Raw genomic sequence first — 27,858 nt, 5'->3', positions numbered from 1 at the left:
GCTTAAAATCTAGAATCATTAAGGGAAATGAGATCATATTAGTTTCATAAAATGAATGGAGAATTATTTTCTTTTTGCATATTCTGGAACAAATTATATAACATAGGAATTGTGTTTTTGGAAGTTTGATAGCATCAGTTTTAAAAGCATCCAGTTCTAGAGAGCTTTGGGAGCGAGTTTTAACTAATTAAATTTCTTTAATCCTTGTAAGTCTATTTTAAACCCCCTTTTTCTTCTTGTGGCAGTTTGGCGTTTTATGTTTTCCAGGAATTTATCCATTTTATCTATGTTTGTTTTTTAAATCTGTAATTATTTCCCATCTTTATTTATTTATTTATTTTTTTGGTGAGGAAGATCGGCCCTGAGCTCACATCTGTTGCCAATCTCCCTCTTTTTGCTTAAGGAAGATTGTCATTGAGCTAACCTCCATGCCAATCCTCCTCCATTTTGTATATGGGATGCCGCCATAGCATGGCTTGATGAGTGGTCCATATGTCCGTGCCTGGGATCTGAACCCGCGAACTCTGGGCCACCGAAGAAGAGTGCACAAACTTGACCAGTATGCCACCGGGCTGGCCCCTCCATCTTCATTTTTTTATCTGTTTTTATTTACTTTTGTTGTCTCCTTTTTTTCTTATCAGTTTTATTAGAGGTTTATCTTGGTAGCCTTTTCAGAAACAGAGCTTTTAGTCTTATTAATCTCCTCTACTTAAAAAAAAATTATTATATTGTCTCTTTTCCTTTATTATATCATTCTTCTGCTTTGGGTTTGCTTTGATGTTCTTTTTTATAACTTCTTGAGTTGGATGTTGAATGTATTTCTTTTCAACTTTTATTGTTTCCTGATAAACACATTTAAAGGTATAAATGCTCTTCTAAATACTGCTGTAGTTATGTCCCATATATTTTGTTTTTCTGTGTTAATTCAATTCTAGATATTTTTTTCATTTTGATTATAATTTCATTTTTAACCTATGAGTTATTTGGTAATATGACATTTTCAAAATATGAGACATTTAAAAAATTCCTGTTATTAATTTCTGATATTATTTCATTATGTTTGGAAGAGATAATCTATAAGATGTTGTTCCTGGTGAGTTTATTGAGACTTCCTGTAGGCCTAATGTATTCATGTAAATATGCGTGCTTCTAAAAATGTCTATTTGCTATTTGTTGCATGAACTGTTATAGTATATATATCAAAAGATATATATTATACACAGCATACCATTAGAACACACCTATCAAAGATTTGAACAATATAATTAATTGTATAAGCCTACAAATTATACCATTTAGATAAAAATCTGCTTAATTTTTGTTTGCTTAATACATTTCTGGTAGTTGGGTATCAAAAACCCTAACTCTCTATATGTTTCTCTCTGTACCCTGTCAGTTATTGTAACATATTATTAGGTGCTTATATGTTTGTGATAGTTACATCTTCTCATTCTATTGTTTTGCTTACCTTTTATCTTAAATTCTTGTTTGTCAGCTATTATGATTGCTATTCCAGCTTTCTTTTGTGTATTTTTCTTTTCTTTCATTCTTTTTTTTTTGACCTTTTTTGTATCTTTTGGTTTTAAGAATGTTTCTCATAGACAACATATTTTTGGATTTTGTTTTTGTTTCTTAATAACATCAGGGAATATTTGTCTTTTATTTGTGAATTAACTCTATTTACATTTATTTTAATTGCTATTATATTAAAAGTTATTTCTCCCACCATATCTCATATTTTCAATTTACTGCATTTTCTTTTTGTTTTCTGCTAGCTCAAAAAATTGTTCTATTTTTATTTGGGTGGCTGCCCTTAAGACCCTTACTCTGTGTACTTATTCCTATTAATTTCTTAAACTTATCAATATCTGTATATTCCTCCTAACTAGACAAATAATTTAGTGAACTCATGTGTGTATATATATATGTATATTATTGTTATTGTGCGCACGCACACGCACACACGTATATCGCAATTGTTCTGCTTCTCTGATTGAACTCTATTACACCCAGATACAGAATGAGAGAAAAAATGAAAAGGAGATAAGGAAAACTCTAAACCTAGAAACATCAGAATAAAACTTAAGAACATCAAAGACAAGGAGAGAATTTAAAAAGCTTCCAGAGATAATGAAGAGATCATCAACTAGAATCAGATGAACAGTGGGTGCAGGATGACAAATGAGAAAAATACTTTTTAAATATTAAAGGAAAATAAATTTGAACATAGAATTTTATATCCAGCCAAATTGTCTTTCAAATGTAATGACTAAAAAAATACATATATATATATATACACACATATATATATTTCAGGTAAGACTGAGAATGAAGTTATACTAAAAATATGTGTTGGAAGCAGTATTCAATATTCAAGAAATATGGTAAAGGTGATGAGGTTTCTTGGTAAAGTCTGTGTTTTTATTAAGGACCAAAGTGAGAAAAAGAACACATTTATAAATGTATCCAAAACGACCTAGAACTAAAATTTGAGATAATATCAATATGATAGGAGTGGGGAAGGGTAATATATACACTGCAGGAATTTGACCTTATGAAACTGTGGGAGCTGGTTGAGCAGTCTCTGTAAGGCTATGGTCTTTATTTCCAACAGTGGAGCTTTGAAACTACAGAACAGGTAGTCGGGAAGGGAAGATGGAAGTAAAGGCGGGGAGGGGTGAGTGAGCTAAGCTGGAACCCACAAGCACAAGCTGGAGCCTGTGAGGACAGACTGAAACTGACATTAGTTCTTGTTGCTTCTAACCTTGATTGTACGTGTTTCTTGCAGAAACTAGAGCCTGTCATCAGAATTGCCAAACACACACCTGGTCCAGGAGTCAGAGAAGCTTAGCAAGGATCTATGGAAGGTGGAGCAGTTGGAGGCTCCACTGCTGCTTCACAATAATGAGGTGAGCTAGCAGGTAAGTGACAACACTCTTCAAATCTTTCACAGGGATCTCGCTATGGCCCACCCTAACTGGAAACGTACAGGAAAAGGAATTTGGGGAAACGTAGTTCAGCCTAGCCAAGTTGACACTGCACAAAGCCACTGCTCGCAGGTGTTAGCACTTTTCCTTCCATCCTCCACATCTCCTAGCTTTCTTTTGTATTTTCTCTCTTTACCTATTCCTGCTGACCTCTAGAGAGTTTCTCAATCTGATCTTCCAACACCCTGATTTATTCATCGCCTTTATCCCTCTTTCTATATATCTTGTCTATTGTTTTATTCATTTCAGCTATTATATATGTCATACCTAATACTCATTTTGGTCTTTTTTTATGTTTTTGTGTTCTTGCTTCATATTGCTGATATCAGCCTTAACCTCTTAATATATTCATCATTATTTTAATTTCTCCATCCGTCTCTTCTCATAGCTCTAATTTAGATTTTTTATATTGTTGAGTTTGTTGTCTTTCTTATAGAATGGTTGTATTCTTTATACGGATTTTTGGTTATTTTGTCCCAAGAACTCCTCCTCCCCTTGGAGTATCAGTCACTACATGTGGTTCTGTGTTGGGAATGGGCTACAGTCCAGCCTCCGGTTGATGGACATGTAAGTGAATTAAGGCCAGGAAAGAGAGCCTCAGGGGCCACAGAACTGGTGCTGATCACTGCAAGTTGCCCACCATCCACAAATAACATCTCTGGTGTGTCTTTCCCATTTAAACTCTCTAGAAGCTATCTCCATAAACTTACTCCCCTTGCCCTGGGGTTTTGGAGTGGGAGGGGTACAGCGGTGGATACCCAAGGTAGCTGCACATCCACGCTTGCGTCCCTCCTTACTCCCGCAGGGCTTCCGCATGTCTCTTGTACTCTCATGACCCCTGCAGCCTCGGCTGTTGCTGCCAGTGTCTGCAGTGATTGGCAGCCTGTGATTGTCCACGTTGGGGAGAAGCCAGAGCAGAACAGAAAGTTGTTCTCCTTTCCCCTCTCTTCTCATAGCTACCTCTAGCTGCCTTCCTCAGGGGCTGAAGCCGGTCTCTCCTTTCCCTCCCACCACCTACTTCCCCCTCCCCCACCCCCCATAACAATTCCTGAGTCTTCAGACTCCCCAGGGAATTCTCATAAGTGTTTTATTTTATTTTTTTTGTTATTAGTTCCTCAAATCCAGGTTTCCCTCTGGCTTCTATAGTTTCTTTAGAGTTGATTTTCAGGAAGGAGCCAGTGGCCAATGCAGTTTGTCATTTTGACAGGATGAGAGAATGGTTTATAGAATGAGCAGGTGTACCATAGAAAGGGGAGAATTTGAGACAGCAGATCTATGAGTCTTAAGGGAGAGGCTACAAATGTACACCAAGTGACAGTTTTTTTCTACATTTAACTTTTTTATTTTAATTAATATGTGTGTATATGTATGTATAAGTGTATATATGTATATAAATATGACTTTAAAAGTGAAATAATGCTGTCAGGCTTATAATGAAAACAAGCAGTCTTCACCCCTTCCTACTCTAAAATTCTGCTCCCTCAAGGCAACAATTTTTGATAACTTAAAAAAACCTGTTTCTTCTGCTGTTTACTTCCACATTCTAAGTAACATGCTTATATTACGATTTCTTGATTTTTAAATGTTAGATATTATCCTTGGCTTCCTAAAGTAGAACATGAGGACTTGGTGCTTGTATCCTGCTCTATTTCCCTTCCAATGCACTCTCTTCTCCTTCTTACTCCAGCCTCCCCATATAGTTGCATCACTGCTTCCATTATCAATATTGAATGTTTACACTATCAGACCCATGCAAATGCTATTCATACCTGAGACATGTAGCATGCTAAGATTTTATTTCCTTTCTTATATACCCTTTTGTTTTCTTAGGGTTAATAGTTGCCTCTTCCTCCAATTGTTCAGCGCTCTCTGTGCCTATCATAATTCTATGGATACTTTCAATAGAGTTGAAAACATCAGGTAATCTGTCTAATTCTTCCCCTCCCCCCTTCCCATCCCTTCTGTGCAAGCTCTATCTTCTTGCTCACACCAGAGTGCTGTTTAGACTTTCCCTTCGTCATCATCTTGGGAACAACATTTGCCTGCGTCCCTGTGTTAGATCTCCTATTTTCTAATTTTGTATCTACCTCTTTCTTGATTCATTCCCTTGAAAAAAACTAGTATCTTCTGGTAGCTTCCTAAGAAAGAGTCTAGAAGAGGTAAAAGTCCAAGTCTGCATGTAGTAGTCATTTGTCATTGAGGATGCCCCAAATTTTTGAACACCCTCTTCCCATCATTTAACAGTTTCCCACATTATAAATTCCCCCACCCTTAACAAAGAACATTTTCCAGTTGTTAGATTGCAGGCCTATGGTTTTGATTCCACCAGCCAGCTGCATCTGTTCCAGAGTCAGAATCTGGATCCAGAGCTGAATTACCTGGGAAAGAGGCAGGGCCTGAGGCTTTCATTTGGCAGGTGCAGATCTGGGCGAGGCAGCGCAGCAGGGTCCTGGAGTCCAAAGTATGACTGCAGCACCCGATTTAGCATCTCCTGACGATGGCAGAGGCAGAGGTTGGAACTGGCACCCATTACTGCTGCCTCCTGGCTTAGTGGTTTTCTCTGCCTCGGTGAGCAGCTCTGTGCTGTGGTGCTGGGGTGTCACTCCTGGAAGCGCAGTCTATTTCTTGTCCCTCACTCTGTGAGCTCTCTCCATCTCATAACTACTCCTTTCAGCTTAAACTGGTGTCTTAGTCTGTTCAGGCTTCCATAAAAGAATACCACAGACTGGGTGGCTTAAAACCACCAGAAATTTCTCACAGTTCTGGAGGCTGGAAGTCCAAGATCAGGGTGCCAGCATGGTTGAGTTCTGGTGAAGGCCCTCTTCTGGGTTGCAGATTGCTGACATCTTGCTGTGTCCTCACACAGTAGAAGGGGCAAGGGAGCTTTCTTGGGTCTCTTTTTTAAGGGCATTAATCTCATTCATAAGGGCTCCATCCTCATGACCTAATCACCTCCCAAAGTCGCCCTTTCTCCTAATACCTCACACTGGGCATTAGGATTTCAACGTATGAATTTGGAGGAGACACAAACATTTAGACCATAGCAACTAACTAGAGTAACTTCTGCTATTTTTAACTAATTTGGCCAATATGGCTTATATGCCTAAAAGTGTCTTGATTCTACTTCAAGACATAAGAGTTTGATTGAGAATAGAATTCTAGTTTGAAAACCATCTTCCCCCAAATTAGAAAGCATTTCTCCATTGCCTCTGGCTTCTAGTGTTGTTGCTGAGAAGTCTGAAGCCATTCTTTTTCCTGAGTCTGTATGTGATTTACTTCTTCCTGCCAAAGCTTTTTTGTTTTATCTCAAAGTGGTATTTATTCTTAATTTTTTTTGTTTTTTATATTATAAAGTCTACAAATAGTCATATTTAAGGAGTCAAGAGTTCTATATGTTGCCTTATGAAACACAACTGTTTCCTCGTTTCCTTACCGTTAGAAGCAACCACTTTCACTACTAGTATATACAAATATATAATTAAATGCATTTTTAGCACTCATGAAATGGATCCGAGGAAGTCTTTCAAAATCCTCACATTTGGCTGTTATTCACCTTTTCAAGAAAGCATTACACATAAAAGTAGATGACTGCCTTGTACCTGAACAGACTTTAGGGTGTAGGGGTTAGAGATCTGGTAATAGCGGTTGTTGGTGAGCTTTTGCTCCCCTTTCACTAACTTGGTGGTAGAATCTGAGCCTCGGCTGGGGTCTGAAAGTAGAAGTGGCCTCTAGTTCTAGGCGTGACAAGAGGTCAGGTGGTTTTGGGTCCATGAGGTTCCTGGTACCACCGTCCAGAATGGGGCTCCTGACATGGGGAAAAGGCCAGGGAGTGAAATCGAAAGAGCTGCAGTAGGAAGCCCAGGAAAGTCAATGTGGAGCTTCTTGGCTGAGCCAAGCGCTCGGGGATTGGAATCTCCCCCCATGGAACCTAGAAAAACCATTGTAGCCTGGGAAGGGGGTGCAGTGGCAGAGGCCAGCCTCAGCTAATCACTTTGGATCCTATTTAAGCACCAGTAGAAACAGCTGCATCAGGCAGAGGAAGCCACTCGAGGCTGTCCAGGCTTCAGCTGCAGTTTCATTGGTGTGCCTACTCATCCTAAGTCAACTAGCTGCAGTAGCTGCTATTAATTTCTCCAGCTTTAAGGGAGTATATTTGGCTCCAAAGTAGCAAAGTAGTGAGATAGGAACAAGCAGGAGTCCCTTCTGAGACTTTTTAGCATCCTGGAATTTCTGCATGTATGGAAGGGGCAGGAGGATCCAGAAGATAAACTGATTTCCTGCTAATATGGACACTGGGGTCTCGAGTGTGGCATCAGTGAATGATGGCTGTCATTCAAGAAAAAACCTGAGATAAGACATACTAGTTACACATGTTGTATTTTACTGATATTATCTCTCAACTTCTCCTGACACTATGAGTTCTGGTTACCTGTTGTTATGGACCTAAGTTGTCCCCCACAAATGCATATGTTGAAATTCTAACCCCCAATGTGATGGTATTAGTGGGTGGAGCCTTTGGGAGGTGATGGGATTAGTGGGATGGGATGGGATTAGTGCCTTTAAAAAAGCAACCCCAGAGAGCTCTTGTCCCTTCTGCTGTGTGAGGACACTGAAAAGGTGACTGTCTATGAACCAGGAAGTGGCTCTCACCAGACACCAAGTCTGTAGGCACCTTGATCTTGGACTTCCCAGCCTCCAGAACTATGAGAAATAAATGTTTGTTGTTTAAACCACAGTCTATGATACTTTTGTTATAGCAGCCTGAATGGACTAAGACCCCTGTGATTTAATATTTTTAGCACTTGAGGATGAGAGTTTGGGGAGAGAAAGGAGCACAAACCAGGAGGGACTAGACATGACATGATTTTCTGTGTCCAAAGCTCTACCCCAAATGGCCCCCATTGAACCAAGGCAGTTTCTACAACTCACAAACATAAACTTGAATCCAATTTGTATATTTCTCTGTGCAGAATTGGGCTTTTTATCAAAGATAGGGAAGCAAAGCCCAACAGCTTAAATCTAAACATGGGAGCTCGGACCTTAGTTTCTCTGAACGATAGCCAAAGACAAAAAAACTCAAACCTCCCCCCCAAAACCATAAAACAAAAACCCCAAACAAACAGAAATAATTGGTGCATCGTTAGATTCATACACCGGGGTGAAGAACAGTTTCGACAATGATAAGCCTGATAGGGAACACGGAGTAGTATAAGCTGCTGAAGCTTTTCAGGAAATGCAAAGAGGCAAATAGCCCAAACCAGGCCCCACATCTGTAACTCTTGCTAAATGGCCTGTCTGCTCCATCATGGCTGTTTTCAAGATCCTGGAAATCAGTTCTCTAGCTTAATCCAAGGTGAATTGGACCCATGGAATCTTTCGGTCACACTCAATTCTGCCGTAGTCGTGTTTGCACAGACGTCATGTCAGCTGTCCTGACTCCTTGGGTGATGTGGGGCTGTAGCTATGACTGTGGCTAATGAAAGACCTGTTTGTCCCTTGTAGTTAGGGAGAAAGGGCCCTCAACAACAGTTCCATATAGTGTTAAATGGGCTGGAAATGAACAAATGGATTCCAATAAGATAAGGGAGATTATTTTAATTTGATAGCAAATGCTTATAACTTGAAGAAATTCAAATTTGGGAGGTTCTAGTCAAGCATTTTTTACTAGAAAAACCAAATCTCTAAAGTAAGCAAAAGTAATCAGAATGCATCAACTCAAGAGAGAGCAAGATATGGCACTTGGAAAGGAAAAGTAATAACGGCAATAATAATGTTCAGGCTCTTTCAATAAAATGTAATGTAACATTAAGAATTTCTTGGAAAAAACCAATCAACTGGTCTTCTCTCTTTCTCTATGGCTCTATATTCCACATGAATTATTCACTGCTGTGGTTAGTCCCTTGTGTCGGTGCATCCCTAAAGAATTCTGGGGTTGTAAGTAACAAGAAAAGTAAAATTTGTAATATTTTATTTAACGATAAATGTTAATTAAGGCTTTATTTATAAATGATTATCTGTTTGTTTTTAACCTGAATGCTTCCTCAATTTGAGGTATTGATTTTATTCCATTTAAATCTAGGATTCTTACTGTGTACGTTGTACTCTGGGACATTATGCATCTTTTTAAATTCAAAATACCCTATTCACAGAAAGAGTGATTTTTCCACATTGCTCGCTAACTGTTATCTTTCCAAGGCCTCTGAGGAATGGCTGTGTAATGTGTTACATTGAGAGAGAAATCAAGCTTGAGGCAGTGTTTTCCAGGCACTTCTATTTACTCAAGCTGAGTGTCAGAACTCTAATGTAATGTTCAACTTATGTCTATTTGGTATCGGTATGATAATTTTGAGAGTCTTTTTAACTGAGGGCTTTATAAAGATAATAAAATAATTTTTTAAGAATAATAAAAACCAAACCCTGGAATTAAAACTAATTATCAACTTCAGCATTAATATAGACAACAAACTACAGTCATGTGTCTTGTAAGGATGGGGATACGCTCTCAGAATGTAGGCATTTTCACCATTAGGTGACCTCATCGTTGTGTGAACATCATAGAGTGTACTTACACACACCTAGGTGGTATAGCCTACTACACACCTAGGTTATATGGTAATAATCTTATGGGACCACCATTGTATATGCAGTCTGTTATTGACTGAAAGGTTGTTATGTGGCACGTGACTGTACAAGCTATCATAAAGTGGACTTTGATCTCATTTTCCAGTGCTCTCTCCTCTGTACAAGTGGCTCAGGGAATGTTTTCTGTTAGGATATCTGTTCTCTTGGGTTCCTCTTTTCATGCTCTTCAGTATCCCAGGATCTGTGTGCTGGGCCATATTGCTATTTTCAGACTATTCTCTGGCTCTACGTATGTCAGAGCTAAAGTTTGCTTCAAGTTTGGGCTTTACCAATTGTTTCTGTAGACCCACTTGAGTGTGGAATGCTCTAGAAAATACTGATGTCCTGCTGTACTTATGTACCTGGGAGAAACTATGGATTCTGTGCCAGTCTCTTCATTCTCTCCTTTTCATCCAAGCATTGTCTGACATCCACCTTCTCTCTTCTAGCTATGGTGTGGTACTTTTGCTATTGTCTTGGGTGATATGGAGGGTTCTTTTCACCTTCTTTTGGCTGAAAGAGTGTCTCCATCATGGAGGTAAGGTGAAATAGATTCATCCATTGAGTGGTACCAAGATATTTCCTACTCAGTGCCATTAAACAACCCCCAAGCAACAGTGGCTCAGGAGATGTATGATTCCCCTTTACAATGCATGCAAGGAAACCACTTAGACACAGGATGTGTGTTGCAGGAGTGGAGAATTCCTCTCTCTTTCTTTCTTCCTCCCTTCCCTTCTTATTCCTTCCAATTACTTTGGAAAGAAGTTTGACTTACCACGTACTGGACACAGAAGTGGTGACTTGTTAACCCAAATTCCCACACAGTCTCAATCTTGACTCTGCATCAGATTCTTCTCTAACAGCTTTTAAAAAAATAAGAAGCTTGGGCCCCACTTCTAAACTACTGAAACAGAATCTCTGGGGATGAGACTTAAGAGGTCTGTATTTAAAAAAATCTCCACTCTTTAAAAAAATCCTCTAATGTGCAACCAGGTGTGAGAACCCACAGCCTGAATGTTGCTTGCTGTGGCCATGGTGTGTCAAATGCTACATCTGATCACACTGATTACGTTGGAGTTAGTTTAGGTTGATTTAACTCTCTCTTTGATGGCCTGGCTAGAGGGACAGAATATTGACAGTTGTCATGTCAGACTGCCAAAGTTCAAATCCTGAATCCACTCCTGTGTGTTTTATTGAGCAAGTTATTTAATCTCCCCATGTTTTGGTTTATTCATCTATAAATAGGCATTAAAAACCTATCACATAGCACTGTTGGGTGACTAAATGAGATGAAACACGTAAAGCACTGAGAACAGCACCTGACACATAGTAAATGCTGGCAAAATATTAGCCATAACCATTCTATGATCGTGATTAAATCATAGGGGTCTCCTAGAGTTTGAAAGGACTCTAAAAGATGATCTGGTCCTCAGGCAGTTGGATGTTATTATGATCCCCATTTTACAGATTAGAAAGCTCTGGTTCTTAAGTGATGTGCCTGCTCAAGACGATTCAAGATGAAAATAACAACAATTATAATAACAAAAACAATAACAGGTAATATCTATTGTGTGTTTACTACATGCCAAATACTATATTAATTGTTCGATGTACTTTATATCATTAACCCAGGGCTGTCAACCTTTAATGTGCACACAGAATCACCTAGGGAGCTTGTTAAAATGTAGATTCTGATTCCGTAGGTCTGGGATGAGGCTCAAGATTCTACATTTCTAACAAGCTTCCAGGTGATGGTGGCGCTGCTGGTCCAAGACTCACACTTTAAATAACATGGGTTTAACCTAAACAATGACCCTATCTAATGGGTACTAGTATTTAGTTTAGTTTTGTTTTGGTAAGGAAGATTGGCTCGAGCTAACATCTGTTGCCAATCTTCTTCTTTTAGTTTGAGGAAGACTGTTGCTGAGCTAACACCCGTGCCAGTCTTCCTCCATTTTGTATGTGGGATGCCACCACAGCATGGCTTGATGAGCGGTGCATAGGTCCTCGCCTGGGATCCGAACCTGTGAACTCTGGGCCGCCGAAGCGGAGCATGCAAACTTAACCACTATGCTACTGGGCCAGCCTCATGTTCCCCCAAATTTTTAAGTCATGTCTCTACTTAAAGCAGAGACTCCTATGAATTGTTTTATATATTTTTAATTGTGCATCACACTCCCTAGCCCTTTCCGCCAGAATGCTCCACCCATGCCTGTGGCCTCTCTTGCCCATAAAAGTCTTAAATTCCAGCTAGGGTTAAACCTAATGCTCAGGTCACTCCTGAGCTGTAACACTCACTCCCACTCTTTTTAATCCTGACCTTATTTGGTTTGGACCCATTTCACCAAGTTTAGAATTCTTGGCTCTGTATACTTAATTTGCATCCTGAGCTCTCCTATACCTTTTCTGTCTTAGCCTGTGCGGCAGACACAGAGATGCACTGCTCAGGCCCCCTTTGAAAAGAAAACTTGTTGCCCAGCTTCAAGGAGGAGAATTAGCTGATACTTCCAACTGTGAACTCCTTCAGGTCTGCTTCAGCTTTGGAGCTCAGGCCAGCTCTTCTATGGCCCCCAGGCCTGGCCATTTCCACTAATGCTGACCCCTCTAAGTGTGCTCTTTGCTCAGAGCTCCTCCTTGGGCTGGCAGAGACTTCGTCAGGTCGGCATCATGGTCTGAGGGTGCCCCATGCCCAATCCTACTTTGTCCTTTTCTTTTCACAAATATTACCCCCAAGTATAGTAAACCTTTTGCACTCCTGACTCCATCTCAGCCTCTGCTTCCCAGAGGTCACAACCAACACCTCCCACTACTCAAGTGAGGGCTCCCACTCAACCTAATCCAAGTTACCAACCCCCAACTGGTACCTGGCTAGGTGTGGCCTGGTACTCACTAGACATCTATGACCAAGCAGGTGCTTAATTGTATATAATCACTCAATAAACAGGTACATGTTGAGTAACCATCGTGTACACATATCTTCATAAGCATAATCACCTCTTCTAAATGTCTGAGATAAAAAACAAATGTGGCAAATTTATATACCATGCCTCTATTTAGCCTTTGGTTTCCATGGTGAATTGTTTGCCAGAGCTTAAACTTTAGCAATTACATAGTACATCTTAGGATCATTTGGTGCTGCCTACGTAATTACAGTGTTATAATATAGTAGAGAAAAACAAATGTCACCAAAATAAGAAGTGACCAGATACGTCTATAGTGAAAAAATACAGTGACCACGAGTCAGCAACATTGACAAAAAGTAAATCACATAGTGGATTCAAAAACATAAACATAGAGTAAAAGACTCTGAGGGTTTTTTGTGTTTGTTTTTTGGTGTTTTTTGTTTTTTTTTCTAGTATATTAATACTACCCAGAATCCTGGATCTTGGATGTAATTTCAGGTAGGGAGACTGACAGTTGTCAACATGATTTACTTTGATGGCCTCTCAGAAAGCCCCGACCCCACCCCCATATCCATTTATCCCTATGTTGAGGTGTTTGAAATTTTGAACCGGGGTAGGTGGGGGAGGGAATGGTAATTTTTGAGTGTGGGCTATTCTTCCAAAAGTGCAGGCCTGTGTCACTGCTATTTAGATGCGTGAGGCTATCAGTGGAGAGGTGATGAAAAGAAGGTCTGGGCATCCAGGGGACAGAATGAGATCTTTCAGTCTCTGAAGAGGGAGAAATGACTGAGAGATGGAGACAGTGTCAGGGAAGAAGTAAAAGACAGATCCAATTTTGATTATAGCAGCTTTTGGGTACCATAAGAGAGTCTTAGAAAACCTATGGAGAGACTGAAGTAAATCATAAAGTGGAGGGCTGGGCAGAAAGGTTTCAAAAATACCTTATTAGGTCAAAAAAGAGAGGTGAACTACCACAGAAATCATGAGCTATTCTCTAGAAAATGGAGTTTGCTTGATGCAGAAAGGGTAACAGGTTAGATCTAAAGTAGAATCTCTTGTCAACAAAGACTGACATAAATTAACAAAGGATGTTGTGAAATTCACATCCATTGAAGATAGCTCCGGTATGGCCCTACAGTGAAGTTGAGAAAACAAGAAATAACCAATTTAAAGACCTTTTAGCCCCACAATTCTCTGATTTATGGAAAAAATTAACATCTTTACTTTTTCTACTTCACCTACAGTCTGACGTGCATGCAGCAAAGGTATGAGTGTAAAGTTTTCTGAAATAAATAGTCTAGAAACCCACCAGAGCACACACACAGAGTGAGGTGACTCTGTCACCCATGGAGCAGCTAAAATGACATCAATAAATCATAAAATATGCCCAAGAGGGCATTATAAATCATTTAGAGTTGCTATTAATATTTTAGACATGTTCATTTTTAGCAGTGTGTTAAGTTTTAGTGTTTGCATTCCATTTTAATTCGGCACTTAATAATTGAAACATGAGGCTGTTAAAAAAGTGATTCGGGGTTATTTTTTGCTAATAACTTAAGGATTAAATAGAACAAGGGAACTGATTGTTGCTAGCTTCATTTTCTCTAAAATTCCTGCCTGGCACTTTGGGCACTGCTTCTCTTGGAGTGCGATAGGCTGATAACCATTGTGGTCTTCCTTAGTGAGACTGGTGATAATTCTCCTTTCTGGCTGTGGAGCTCTCACTACTCAGGAATGCGGCAGTATGGTGGCTAGAAAGGTGGCCAATTCTCCCTGGGTTGTCCAGGACTTTCCTAGTTTTAGCAGTGAAAGCCTCAAGTTCCGGGAGACATGTCAGTCCAGGTCAAACTGGGATGGCTCGTTACCCAGGCTTGTCTCAAAATTCAAAAGAATATTCATTGGCAGTACTGGACCCAGGAAAAATGATGCATTTCAACACATTCATCTTTAATGCCTTCTTTCTTTCTGTGACCTGTAGGCCCCCAGACTCTTGACTTCTTCAGTGGCTTTATGCTTTCTCTAGTTGGTCAGTCCTGCTGGACTATCCCACTGTGAGTATCCACTTCTTCCATAATATTAAGAGCATCCCAAGTTATTAGTAAAAACTACTAAGAATCTATTCACTGAGAATCTGTTTTGTGCCCAGCAGTATGCTTAGGATTTTATATTACAATATTATAGTTATTTACAAAAACCCTGCGAGGAGGCTATTATTAATCCTACTGCTTATAAGGAAACTTAGGTTCAGAAGGTTAAGAAATTAGGGACAGATCTCAGAACTGGTCTTTGGAAGCTATCTTTATTCTAAAGCCTGTGGGTTTTTCTTAATCAGAACTTGATCCCTTAGGAACTTGGCTGCTAATACTTATGACTTCAATGAGTGGATCTTTGCTAATAGATGCTAATATGTTTGTGATAACTCATACTTCATGAATTATGACTTATTAGCCACCTCTTCTTAGAATACTCATTTTCTTTTAAGCACTAAGAGGTAATTCAGGTAGCTGCCTTCAGGGTACCAATGCTGTCTCAGAATAGGGCTGTACAGACCAACTGGCTTCACTTTTCCCAGAGTTGGTGAGGAGTAGACTGTATCTGCTAGGATTCTTGATAGTGAGTGACAGAAACTCAACTCTAACTAGATGCAGGAGAAGAGTGTGCTTACTGAATTGCATAACTGAAAAGTGTAAGGGTATCTCTGGCTTCAGGTGTGGCTGACTCAGGTACTAAACAGCTTCATCAGGACATTGTGCCTCTCCGTCTGTCAGTTCTGTTTCCCTTTGTGTCGGCACTATTCCAGGCAGCCTTTCCCATCACAGTGATTCCCAGGAGATTTTGGCTTAGATCCTCTTGGTTTATCAACTTCAGGAAAATCCCAGAATTTAGTCAATGGGACTGATTTAAGTCATGTGTCTCTCTGAATCAATCACTGTGGCCAGGGAGGTGGAATACTCTGTTTGCCTAAGCCCTAGTCACATGTCCATACTTGGATTTGGGGATGGGGATAAAGTCAGACTCATCTGAATCACGTGCAAGTGGGAGGAGCATGCCTTGTCAAAGGAAGATGGAGGTTTATTACCAGAAGAGGTGGGAGAAGAGGATTCTGAGCAGGGAAAAAGTAGAGATGGACACTTGAAATAGCTAGTTAAATTGAGTTGGTTTGAAGATGAAATGAGAAAATATAAAAGCATTTTATAAACTAAAAAGTACGGTGCAATTTAAAAAAACGCTCTCCTTTTATTAATTGATGCACTGCTCCACTCAGAGTTTAGAAATGAAAGGCTTTAAAAGCCTGCACTTTGATTTGATTAGTAGATCATTCAATATAAACCCATGCAAATAAAACCAGCATAGCCTTCCTGGGGAAGTACAGCTGTGGCATATTCTTTTTTTCCCCGTTACCTTATGGTAGAGAGACTTGTGCAGGGGGTAGAGGTAAGAGGAGCTGGATAGTCTTGCATATCTAGCAAGGTGTATGATCAACTAAATGTGCTTTCCTCTCCTCAAACCTCGCACTTTATTTTAAAAAGTAAATATGAATTTTCTTAATACAAATGAAGTTTATATATAATTTAATGTAGGTGTAATGTGGTAAGTTCATCGTATAAGCATCAACTTTAAATGATTGCTACCCAATCTAATTCTACTTTTTCCCCCTTTGTTTCTTGGAGAGAACTTTTGCTTTTCTCTCAATATTTCTGCTGTTTAGAAACCTATACAGCCACTCCCATGACTCAGGAAGTTTCTGCTCGGACGTCAAAGCCCAGGAAGGCAATTTCTCTCCAATTTTATTACCTTCCTGGAACTCCTCAGGAAGAAGCCAAGGTGTGCCCACATACCCTGGGCATTTCCAGGGCCTTTTTGGCTCACTGTGCCTGCCCTGAATCTCATTTGCTCACAGAAAAGAAAAAAAATCCCTTAGGCCACATGGTTCAGCTTTCAGGAGAGAAAGTGTCTGTACAATGCATCCTTCTCCCTTTCAAATCCCATTTATTCATTCTCCTTCACGTTAAATGCTCATCTCCACTGAAAGTGTGCTTTAATCAAATCTAGAAACACTTAGAAATGGAAAAACCTAGACTCCCAAAAAGACACGGCAAAGTGCATGAATATATACATATAATTGTAACTTTTATGGATATTTTATTATAGAAAATTTTGTTCATAAATTTTTTTTAAAAAGAAGTAAGTAAAACGAAGATTTAGGGGCTGACCCGGTGGCATGGGCGGTTAAGTGTGCGCACTCCATTGCAGCAGCCTGGGGGTTCACCAGTTTGGATCCTGGGTGTGCACCGACGCACCACTTGTCAAGTCATGCTGTGGCGGTGTCCCATATAAAGTGGAGGAAGATGGGCATGGATGTTAGCCCAGGGCCAGTCTTCCTTAGCAAAAAGAGGAGGATTGGCAGATGTTAGCTCAGGGCCGATCTTCCTCACAAAAAAAAAAAGAAGATTTAAAAATCTCCTATATTCCACCATTTAGATATTAGCACTATGAACATTGTGGAGCCTATTCTTTCAGTTTTTTGGGGAGGAAGGAGGCCCTGGCATTTGCATATTTTTTTTTCACTTATAAAAATGAGATCATTTTAAAACACTCATTTATAACTGCTTTTTTCACATAACAGTATCTGATTGGTATTCTTTTCTACAACAGTTTATTTATTACAGGAATTATGTCTTATTCTTTTTCTACTTAAACATCTACTTTAAAATGTTCTTGAATAGAGTAGCAATTGCTAAATACAAATGAATAGAGGTTTTTCTCTTTGCATTAATGTGTTGTTGCCCCTGCCAAGAGAGATGTTTGTATTTTAATACTGCTCTTCTGTAGATGCCTTAGTGCAAGGAAATAAATCTAACAATTGGTCCCATGGGGGACATTTTAAAACAGAGTTCACTCATTATTTTCATCATGACACATAGTCTGTCCATCCCTTTGCCCATAATATTGACCCCACTCTACAGAGAAACTTATCCCTTCTTCCTCGATGAGTGTTTGTAGAGGGAAGGGAGGAATTAGACTCAATATTCATTTTAAGTGGCACTGATTAAAGATCTCCCTGCTTATGATTGGCATATTGTATCAGTGTCAACTGCACCTTTAAACACATTCATGACTGGTACACCGGTTAGCTACAATTACATTTTAAAGTGTGTGCTCCTCTATTTAATTGTCTGTGGCTCACAATAATGTTACATTTTGGAAAAGGGAAGAGGAGATATCACACTATTAGCATATTTCTGTTACTTGTGTTTGTCAGAAAGTTCCTTTATGAACAAACATATTTTTCCTGTGCCAATATCTTCGTAGGGTGGAAAATGGCATTTCACCAGCTGGACAGCATCATCCTACTTTAGAATCGAGGATATATAACATTTAACTTGGGTAAAATAATGCCAGGGAGGGCGTTTGGAGGAAGGAAAGTTGCTGACTGGTAAGATTGGAAATGCCAGATATTGTCAGATTGAAAGTGGGCCAGAAGGCTAACTTCTAAGAAGCAAGGAATGAGCCTTGAGAGCAGAGTGGTGGAGTAGGAACCAGAGAGCCCTTTGGGAAGAATTTTTATCTGAATAGTCCTTTACATTCCAGGCAATTTGCTTATGGTATCTCATGGATTTCAGAGGCCATAGCAAAGCAGGATCTGAGGTTCAGGCAAGGTATCAGGAGGCAAACATTAGCAACAGGTCAATTCCCACCTCATACAAAAGCTGCAAGTGTGCTAATTGCTAATGTCTGTGGTGAGTCTAGTCTGGGACCAGCAGGTGGAAACCTGGGGCAACAAGCAGTTAAATATGGCTTCCCTGGTGGGTGCAAGTTCAGAACTAAGGTAGATTCTAACATTACCCCTGGGACTTCCAACATGTCCTAGAAGGAATAAAGGTAAGTGATGCCAAGGGTGTGGAATCATGGGCAAGCCAGAAACATTTTAAGAACTCTTGTTTCAGGATGAGCATCATGTGTGGTAGAGAGGGGTAAGAAGTGAGACTGAAAAGGCAGATGGGAGCCAATGGAGGATTTTTATGTGCAGAAGAATTTGGGTGTATTCTGTGGGTGATGGGAAAACTGTTGATGGGTTAAAGCAGAGGTGTGACCAGATCACTCTTGCCATGGTGTATTATTCAGGCAAGAATGTGGGGAATTGAAAAGCTGGAGAGGATTCATATGAAAGGCAAGGGGCCCATTGCTAGGGCAATAAAGACACAGGGATAGATATTTGTTGCAGCACTATTTACGGGGGCAAAACTCTTGCAACACCCTAAATAGCAACCAATAGGAACGGAACCGTGCAGTCATGAAAGAATAAAGCAGGGCCGGCCCCATGGCTTAGCGGTTAAGTGTGCGCGCTCCACTGCTGGCGGCCCGGGTTCAGATCCCAGGTGCGCACCGATGCACTGCTTCTCCGGCCATGCTGAGGCCGCGTCCCACATACAGCAACTAGAAGGATGTGCAACTATGACATACAACTATCTACTGGGGCTTTGGGGGGAAAAAATAAATAAATAAAATCAAATAGAAAGAATAAAGCAGCTCTTTCAACATACTGATATGGAATACTATCCAAGATTTGTTAAGTGAAAAGAGCCAGGTGCAGAATAGTATGTATACTATTCTAAATATTTGAATGAAATAAGGGAAAAATAAAAATATATGTTTACATATGCATAAAATCTAGTATCAGGGTTAGCTTTGGAGGGAACCTGGGATGGAAAAGGGGCTTAGGATTCACTGTACAGTCTTTTATATTATTTGAATATTTTCCATGTGCAAGAATTACAATTTTAAAAAACTTATTTTAAAGTCTTATGAAATAGCCAATATGAGAGGGGACTTTTGGAACGTAGTGGTTCCAAGATAGAGTTTCCCTGAAATCAAATCTCTTAGTCTCAGCTACTGTGGTTTCCCATTTAGTGTACAGTAGCTTGAACCATTTTCTTGGTGGCTATAGCATCTCCACTTTATCCCCCATCTGTTTTCTCAGCCAGGTGGGAGATGGCTTGTGAGAATGGGAAATTAGAGGAGCAAATTGGGATGGTGGCCATTCTTGGAAACCTTCCCTGCTTAACTGAGAATTCTCTGCCATGACGTAGAATCCCACCTTCTCTCTTCCTTAGCCACACAAGCCAGTTTTATGGAGATAAGAATAGGTAATAATTTTTAGGTGGTAGAGTGTTTTGGATGCCAGTATTTTTTTTCAGTGAGGGAGATCAGCCCTGAGCTAACATCCGTGCTAATCCTCCTCGTTTTGCTGAGGAAGACCGGCTCTGAGCTAACATCTATTGCCAATCCTCCTTTTTTTTCTTCCCCAAAGCCCCAGTAGATAGTTGTATGTCATAGTTGCACATCCTTCTAGTTCGGATGCCAGTATTTGATGAATAATACAAATTTTATTTAAAACAGTTGTTATGACAACTACAGTGAACGCTGGGATTTCATGTTGTTATGGAAAGAAGAGTGCTCTCCCTCCAAGCCCTAAGCCCACCTCTTCAAACCAAGGTTAGTACTGTGTGGTTTTTAAATTTTTAACTTCTAGATATAATGTGTAAATATAAAACCAAGCTGAGATATCACTCCCAGTGGGTTATTCATGAGCCTGCCTTTTGTCTAAGATACTTCAGTTTTCTCATGTTGTTTTAAGACTTTGAAGAAAAAAAAATCCTAGAGCTCTGTGGTATAGATTTTTCAGTCTCCCTGAAGCACCCACAATTGTTTTTTTCACTCCCCTTTTGAATCCAAGGAAAGAAGCCCTTTTTTTCTTAGTATAGTTTTATTCATACATCATTAAGCTGATTTACCGTATTATGCACCACTGTAGGTTTAGCAATCATGGCTTTCTCTCATTGAGAGAATGAAACAATTATTCAGAGTCTACTATAATAAAGAGATTTTGCCTAATTCTGAAAGTACGCACCACTGGAGATTTTGCTAAAATTCCTGATTTTATTCAAGTTCATATGGTGGGGGGGTATGGAGGGATAGAAATTAAGTAAATTATACATGCAACAAATGAAATGCTAAACTGTAAAGTAGGAGTGTGTGGCCCTTAGGGCTTGGTTGGCTAACATAAAACATTTTTGAGGAGTAGTTTTTACCTGGGGTTTCATCAGTCCTTATTTTACTTTGGAAAGTGCATTTTGTTGGTTGGATTTGCTCTGAGTTTTGGAAATCCCTGATTCCAAGTTTACTGTCTTAAAACACATACACAATTTTTGTTTCCCTCAGTAAATGCTAGAATTTTAAATATTCTATGTTTTTTCTCTAATGTAACAAAGAGAGGAATCAAAAGTGATTGTCCACTAATGATTGGCACTCAGAGGCAGGATCACACACAATAACGAGCCAGCCACACACCGCACAGTTTGGAGATTAGTAAACAAGAGGCCATTATTGCCTATGGTGAGCAACCACCTGGAAGTTTAGACAGTGGCATGTGCTAATCAGAAAAATAAATGACCAGCTGCAAAGTTAAAAGCTCGTCATTCAAGGAGTGTCCTTCACGTATTTGAAAGCATCTGGAAAGTAACTGGCTTTGGCATTAACTACAAACTCATTTGCAAGGCTTGGCAGCATCTCTCCACTTGGCACCTCCCTAATCACTCATCTTATGAGCCCAGAGTGTGCAGGCTAGGCTCATAAAAAGACAAAGCAAAACTGAAAACCAGTAGGATTTTTACCAAATGAATGCTTGCCATGGGTGCAGAGAGACACTGAAGGAGGTAGAATTTTCAGACAGTCTGTATGTGCCCTGTTCCCGCTCTTTAAGACTAATCTATTTCCAACCATCCTTTGGCTTTTTTTTTTGTTTTGAAGACAATTTTTTTTAGAGCAGTTTAGGTTCACAGCAAAATTGAGAGGAAAGTACAGAGATTTCTCATCTACTGCTTGCCGCTACACATGCATAGCCTCCCCCGTTATCAGCATCCCCCATGAGAGTGGTACATTTGTTATAACTGATGAACATACGTTGACACATCATAATCACCCAAAGTCCATGGTTTATATTGGGATTCGCTCTTGGTGTTGTACATTGCATGGGTTTGTAGAATGACATATATCCACTGTTACAGTATCACACAGAGTAGTTTTACTACCCTAAAAATCCTCTGTGCTCTGCCTTTTCATCCCTCCCTTTCCCCTGATCCCTGGCAACCATTGATCTTTTCCTGTCTTCATAGTTTGCCTTTTCCAGAATATCAAATGGCTATATCGTAGCCTTTTCAGATTGGCTTCTTTTACTTACTAATATGCATTTAAATTTTTCGTGTCTTTTCATAGTTTGATAGCCCATTTCTTTTTAGTACTGAATAATATTCCGTTGTCTGGATGTACCACAGTTTATTTATCCCTTCACCTACTGAAGGCCATCTTGCTTCCAAGTTTTGGCAATTATGAATAAAGCTGTTACACACATCCTCACGCAGGTTTTTGTATGGACATAAGTTTTCAATTCCTTTGGATAAATACCAAGGAATGTGATTGTAAGGATCATATTGTAAGAGTATGTTTAGTTTTTTTTTGTTTGTTTGATGAGGAAGATTAGCCCTGAGCTAACATCTGTTGCCAATCCTCCTCTTTTTGCTGAGGAAGATTGGCCCTGGGCTAACAACCATGCCCATCTTCCTCTACTTTATATGTGGGACACCTGCCACAGCATGGCTTGATAAGTGGTGGGTATGTCCACCCGTAGGATCCCAACCCACAAACCCCAGGCCACCAAAGCGGAGCATGTGAACTTAACCACTATGCCACTGGGCCAGCGCCAGAGTATTTTCAGTTTTATATAGAACCACCAAACTGTATTCCAAAGTGGCTGTACCATCCTGCATTCTCACTAGCAATGAATGAGAGTTCCTGTTGTTCCACATCCTCACTAGCACTTGATATTGTCAGTGTTCTGGATTTTCATTCTAATAGTTGTGTATTGGTATTTCCTTATTGTTTTAATTTGCATTTCCCTGATGACATATAATGTGGAGCATCTTTTCATATGCTTATTTTCCATCAACATATCTTCTTTGATGAGGTATATGTTAAAGTCTTTGGCAGATATATATATATTTTTAATTTGGTTGTTTGTTTTCTTATTGTTGAGGGGATTTTTTTTAACCTTCTTTTTTTGAGAAGGAACCAAGACAGAGGACTTTTCTAACATTCAAAGTGAAAATGAAAATGTAACATAGGTCCTTCTGTGAATTAATCACAATTTACTTTAAAAGACTTGACTAGAAATGGCAGTACATGGGATACCTGATATTCTCCAAATGCTATGTAGAGTAAAAATTATTGATTTACTGTGAAATCAGATGTCTGCTTTCAAAATGTTCCTGACAATGAGAACCTAACCACAAACTGGCAATATATTGGAGAAGACCTTCACATATATTGGAGAAAAATGCCCAACTGAAAAAGGTTGGGACTATCCTTCCCGTAGGAGGGAAGCATGCTAAGGAGCCCATATTATATTCTATTGACTCTTCGAACTCATCAAACAATGATATTAACAATGGGTCCTAAGATGTTCCCATATCTAGGATTTAATGTCCAAAGTAGAAGGCGGGATCCCCTTAGCACCTAGTACAGAACTTTGCACCAAATGTTGTTCAGCAATTCCAGAAGATAATCAGCTCTAATGATCACCTGTGCTTTAAATTTACTTGGGACTTGGGTTATGTAGGTTCCCAAACTCATGAACCCATGTTGAGTATATTTTAGCAAATGACAAATCAAATTGTTGGAAGACATGGATGGCTTTATATGTGAAAAGTGCTAACAGAAAACTAACTAGGAGAAATTAATCCATCAAAAGTATCTCTAGATCACAGGATGAGGTTTCCAGCACATGGCAAAGTCCTAATGACTTGAAAGTAAGTGATAACACTCAATGACTGGGAATGGCACCATTGCTTGTCAGACTGAATGAATTGAATATGTGGCCAACCAATGCCTGCTTGATATTTTAGAATCAGTTTTTCCAGCTGAACAATATTGATTCCTTCCAAAACAGTCGCAACAGTCCCACAGCAGCCTGAGCTTCTGTTCATAACGTATATCAGATGAGAATTGCTAGGAGCTGAAGAAAAACCTATTTGCAGTTGAATAAGAACTAGGGTTATTGGTGCTGTCAAGTCAAATCTGACTCCTAGCGACCTTGTGTACAGCAGAGTAGAAATTAGTCTTTTTTGGGAGGGGGCATCTTCTCATCTTCAGGCGCTATATCAGACAATGCTCTATTGCTATTCACAGGGTTTTCATGGCCATTTTTTTGGGAAGTGGTGGCCAGGTCCTTCTTCCTAGTCTGTCTTAGTCTGGAAGCTCCACTGAAACCTGTCCACCATGGGTGACCCTACTGGTCACAGCAACATGCAGCTGCCACAGTATGACAACCAGCAGATGGGTGGTGTGGTTCTCTGGCTGGAAAACAAACCCAGGCTGTGGCAGTGAAAGTGCTGAATCTTAACCACTAGACCACCAGGGCTAGCCAGGAACTAGGGAGCCCAGGAAAAATATTTTAATTTACATATCTAAATGCCAAACACAATGGTTTCTCCCTTGAACACACTTCTCATAACTTCCCAATTAAAATATATGAAAGAAAGGGATGAAACTCAAATATGGAGAGTTGAGATACCCTTAGTATCTGGAAACTCCGTAAAGATATTCCATTTAATCTAATATTACTTTCTCTTTTTGGATTCAGAAATTTATCTGTTTGGGTTCAGATCCTGAAGAAATGATAACATTGCTCAAGTTCATAGAAAAGCAATAGCCTGAGATGAGTCAGAAAGGATAGAGGTTCACACAAAGGGAGACTTCAGTTCTACACCTGAGAGCTGGAGTGGCTCAGATGTGGTCCATGAGCTTGCTTTACTCTATTTGAATAAAGAGACCTTGCTTCTTGATTTGAAGATGCAGAGTTTAACTTTTGATGTGGAAACAGGGCAGTTGCCTAGGGGAGTGTTGGGGTGACACTGAAGAAGGACACAAGCAATTGATCTTGCTTTGTTCAAGGTGGTACCAAATGATTTCCCAACAATTTCTTTAGAGACCATCTCCCAAGTGATGGTAATCTAGTTGAGTCCAGGGGCCCACACAATGGCTCTCTAGGTTCTTGAAAAGGTAGAAAAGAATGAGTGCCATTCAGTCCCTAAAGCCAGGCTTGGCTTGTTTTGTGAATGCCAGGTGGGCACTGACTCTAGTTCAAGTTCAATAATAACTCTGTCACTGGTAAGTATGGTGACCTGGTAGTTGACCTGACTAAAAAGTTTGCATTATTAGGCTTGAAAATGCTGAGTGAAATTAGAACAAGTCAGTGGAACTACCAGTCCCTTTGCATTGTGGATAATAAAACTGTGAAACTTGTTATCCCAAGAGGAAAGAAGTTGGGACTATAAAGGTTTATTAGAAGGCTGTAGATAATTCATAGTGACAGAGCTAAATGTGTTAGTAAGGGGAACTAAGATTTTGGTGGTGGAGGGGAAATACCTTTTGCCTTTCTAACATAGGAGAGGCAATCTTTTCTTTCCACAGGGTATTCTTTGGAGTGGTCAATCTTCTGGGTTACATCATTCCCCGAGCTGGGTGGTAGGAATGGCCATTTGACCCGCTGGCTCTGACATCAGACTGACAGTAATGCTGCCGTAGAGTTATCAGATAGACCTGGGGAATTGGAGGAGGGTCTCACCCCATGAGCCACAGTGATCCCACAGTGTCTCTTCCCCATAGATGGTAGCAGGGCTATAGTTTCTCTGGGGTCTCTTTGCACAGAGGAGATGCCCTACAGAGCACAGCACCTAAGTATGATCCCTGCTCCCTATTCCCACAGAAGGCTGTGACTGAGGGTGCTGATAAGCAAGAAGCATCTCAAAAAAGCATGACGGAGTTGAGGGTCCTGAATGAAGGCTGAGGCTGGGGTCCAACTCTCTTCTCATGTGGTCTCTTCCCATTTACTTTAAACCCCACTGGAAGCATGGGGCCCACCTCACCTCCTCCCCTGTTCACGTGTATAGAACTAGGCCACAGTACAGCAGTTTTTTTTTCCTCCCCTCCCTTTCCTCAAACACAAAAGTTTAAATGAACAGAATTTAACTTCCCTAGTAATGCAGATATTATATCCCTCTGCTCAGGACCCTGTTCTAGGGACACTTGGGAGGAATGAGTGACTATGAAAGTCTCAGATCAGGCTCCAGCAGCACTGCTGGTAGGAGGCCCAGGGCAGCAAGCAAAGTCACCCTTGGACTCTGAGTTACTTCTCTTTATTCAAGGTTCCTGGGATATTAATATGTGAAAATTTGCTAAAGCAGCATTCCAAACATTGTGGCACATTTTGGTTACATCAGGCAGATCAATGCTTTTAACATCAGAAGCCTCACAAAGACTCTGTATAATCTCATTTGGGGAAAATGTTAAAAGTCTACGTTTGGGGCCCTTTGTAAGAGAAAGAGTGAGACCTGAGCTAACTGTCTTGGATCCCCCCGTGATAAGACAGGGCAGCTAGACAGTGGGGCTGAGCCCAGGTCATTTGTGAACACTTAGAAGAGGGAGGAGTGATGATTTAGAGGTTTGGCTGCAAGTAACAATGTCCTTAAAAATAATATCTTAAGAAAGATAGTTTATATCTCTCTCACAGAAAAGAAACCTGGAAATAAGGCAATCCAGGGCTAGTATGGCAGCAACAGTGTCAGGAAACTGCACTTGTTTTGCTGTGTTCTGTGTGTGGCTTCCATCCTCAAGGCCAACTCACACTCCAATATGGCTGCTTGAGTCTAGCCATTATATCCCCATTCCAAGCAGCAGGATGGAGGAAGGTGAGAGAAAATATGTACAAGAAGATTTCCTGAACTTAGCACACAACACTTTTTCAATCAGCTCATTGGCCAAAACTAGTTATGTTCTAAGCTGACTGAAGGGAAGCTGGGAAATAATCTTTTAGCTGGATAGCAATGTATCCTGCTTAGAAAAATTCAGAGTTCTTTTATAAGGAGGTAGGGAGGAGTAGATTTGGGGAGGCAACTAGAGGTGTCTGCCACAACTAGGTAACCCTCACGTCCCCCTGTCTCATGAGCTTGTGGATTAAAGTTTTCTTTAATTTTTTGTTTCTGAGTTTATTGGATCAAAAGGCCCCACCATCAGATGACCAGACATTGGCTTTTCTTCATTCCAGAGGCAGATTTACCTCTCCTCATTGGCTGGAGATCTAGCATCCCTATGCTCTGGTTGTTTTTCTCTGCGTGCTTCTCAACCGTTGTTTGCTGTTGATCTGATTGCCAGTGTATAGATAGAAACTTAGTCCATAAAGCCTGGTATATTAGAAATGGGATGTTACAATATTCCAATTCTATGTACTCATTCTTTTAAGGAATTCAACTTCTGGGTTTTTTTTTGAGGACACTGCCCCAGAGACTAGGTCTTACCTAGTACCAGCAATTCAAGTGGGCCCCCTGAAGCAGAACAAATGCATATTTTTTGTGCCTCACTTACTTTGATGCCCCCTGCAACCAGGAGGCCGTGCTGTGGATGATGTCCATCTCACTGACTTCTGCTTCATTCGTGGTCATAGTCCACACTGGTGTTCATCACCTTGTGCAATTCTAGAACTTCACAGGCTGCCAGCTAGGGCAGTGGGGTCATGCATTGTTTCGTAGTGTAATTGTTTTGGTGGAATATCTAGTTTTCCAGGTAAAAGTTCCCTGGACTTTTTAGTCTCTACTGATTTTAATAGAATCAGTTTAACCACATAGCTCTTTTCGTCCCAGTGCGTTTGGAGACCAGCAGGGGACTGGATCAGGAAGAAATAAAGTACTGAATGAGAATAGTGCAGAGTCAAGGTCAGAGGGAAGGGATCTGGAAGGTTGCATTCTCTTTGGAGGAGAGGGCAGAACTGACTGCCACGCATGTATTGCTCAAATGTCGTGGAGGTGGGAGGGACCACTCCAGTGGCTAGCTGCTAAGCTCCGAACTGAGCCTCAGCTCCAGAACAGCCAGGACTCTTGCTACTTCTGTCCTTACGTCTAACTCACCCGCTTGCTCTCCAGTGTGATTTCTTTAATGAGAGAGAAAGAGGTAGAGTTCAGTTGTGCTTCTGGGAATGTCACAAAAACTCGAGTATGCCCAATGTTATCTGTCAGTGTGATAGGCCAAAAAATTAAGAATCATGAGATTAGAGAATTAAAGTCATCTTTATTTGGACTTCGTCAAGACTTTTGGTCAGTTTGTCCATGATGTTCTTGAATTTGAGAGGGAAGATGTAGTATACTTGTACCTGATTGAATTAGCAGACCCAATGGGTGCTGATTAATGGAGGTGAGAGTCTGATGGATGTCCCTAGGCTCCGTCCTTGCCTAATGAAG

The 27,858-nt window shown here is 40.3% G+C and overlaps 1 long non-coding RNA gene across 1 annotated transcript in view; it reads left to right on the top strand.

Annotated features, from left to right (window-relative positions):
- The window catches only part of LOC147917282 (uncharacterized), a 129,495-nt gene that overhangs the window by 77,134 nt on the left and 24,503 nt on the right, over positions 1 to 27,858 (top strand). Inside the window, exons 2-3 of the long non-coding RNA XR_015551969.1 lie at positions 2,789 to 2,921; positions 19,913 to 20,008. This is a non-coding gene — a long non-coding RNA (uncharacterized LOC147917282). The remainder of the gene's footprint in view (positions 1 to 2,788; positions 2,922 to 19,912; positions 20,009 to 27,858) is intronic.

The sequence above is a fragment of the Ceratotherium simum genome, chromosome 4 (assembly GCF_057802395.1).
Source record: "Ceratotherium simum simum isolate JZ-2026a chromosome 4, ASM5780239v1, whole genome shotgun sequence".
Taxonomy (NCBI): domain Eukaryota; kingdom Metazoa; phylum Chordata; class Mammalia; order Perissodactyla; family Rhinocerotidae; genus Ceratotherium; species Ceratotherium simum.
The sequence above is the reverse complement of the archived record's forward strand: the minus strand, read 5'-3'. Positions and strand labels throughout refer to the sequence as shown.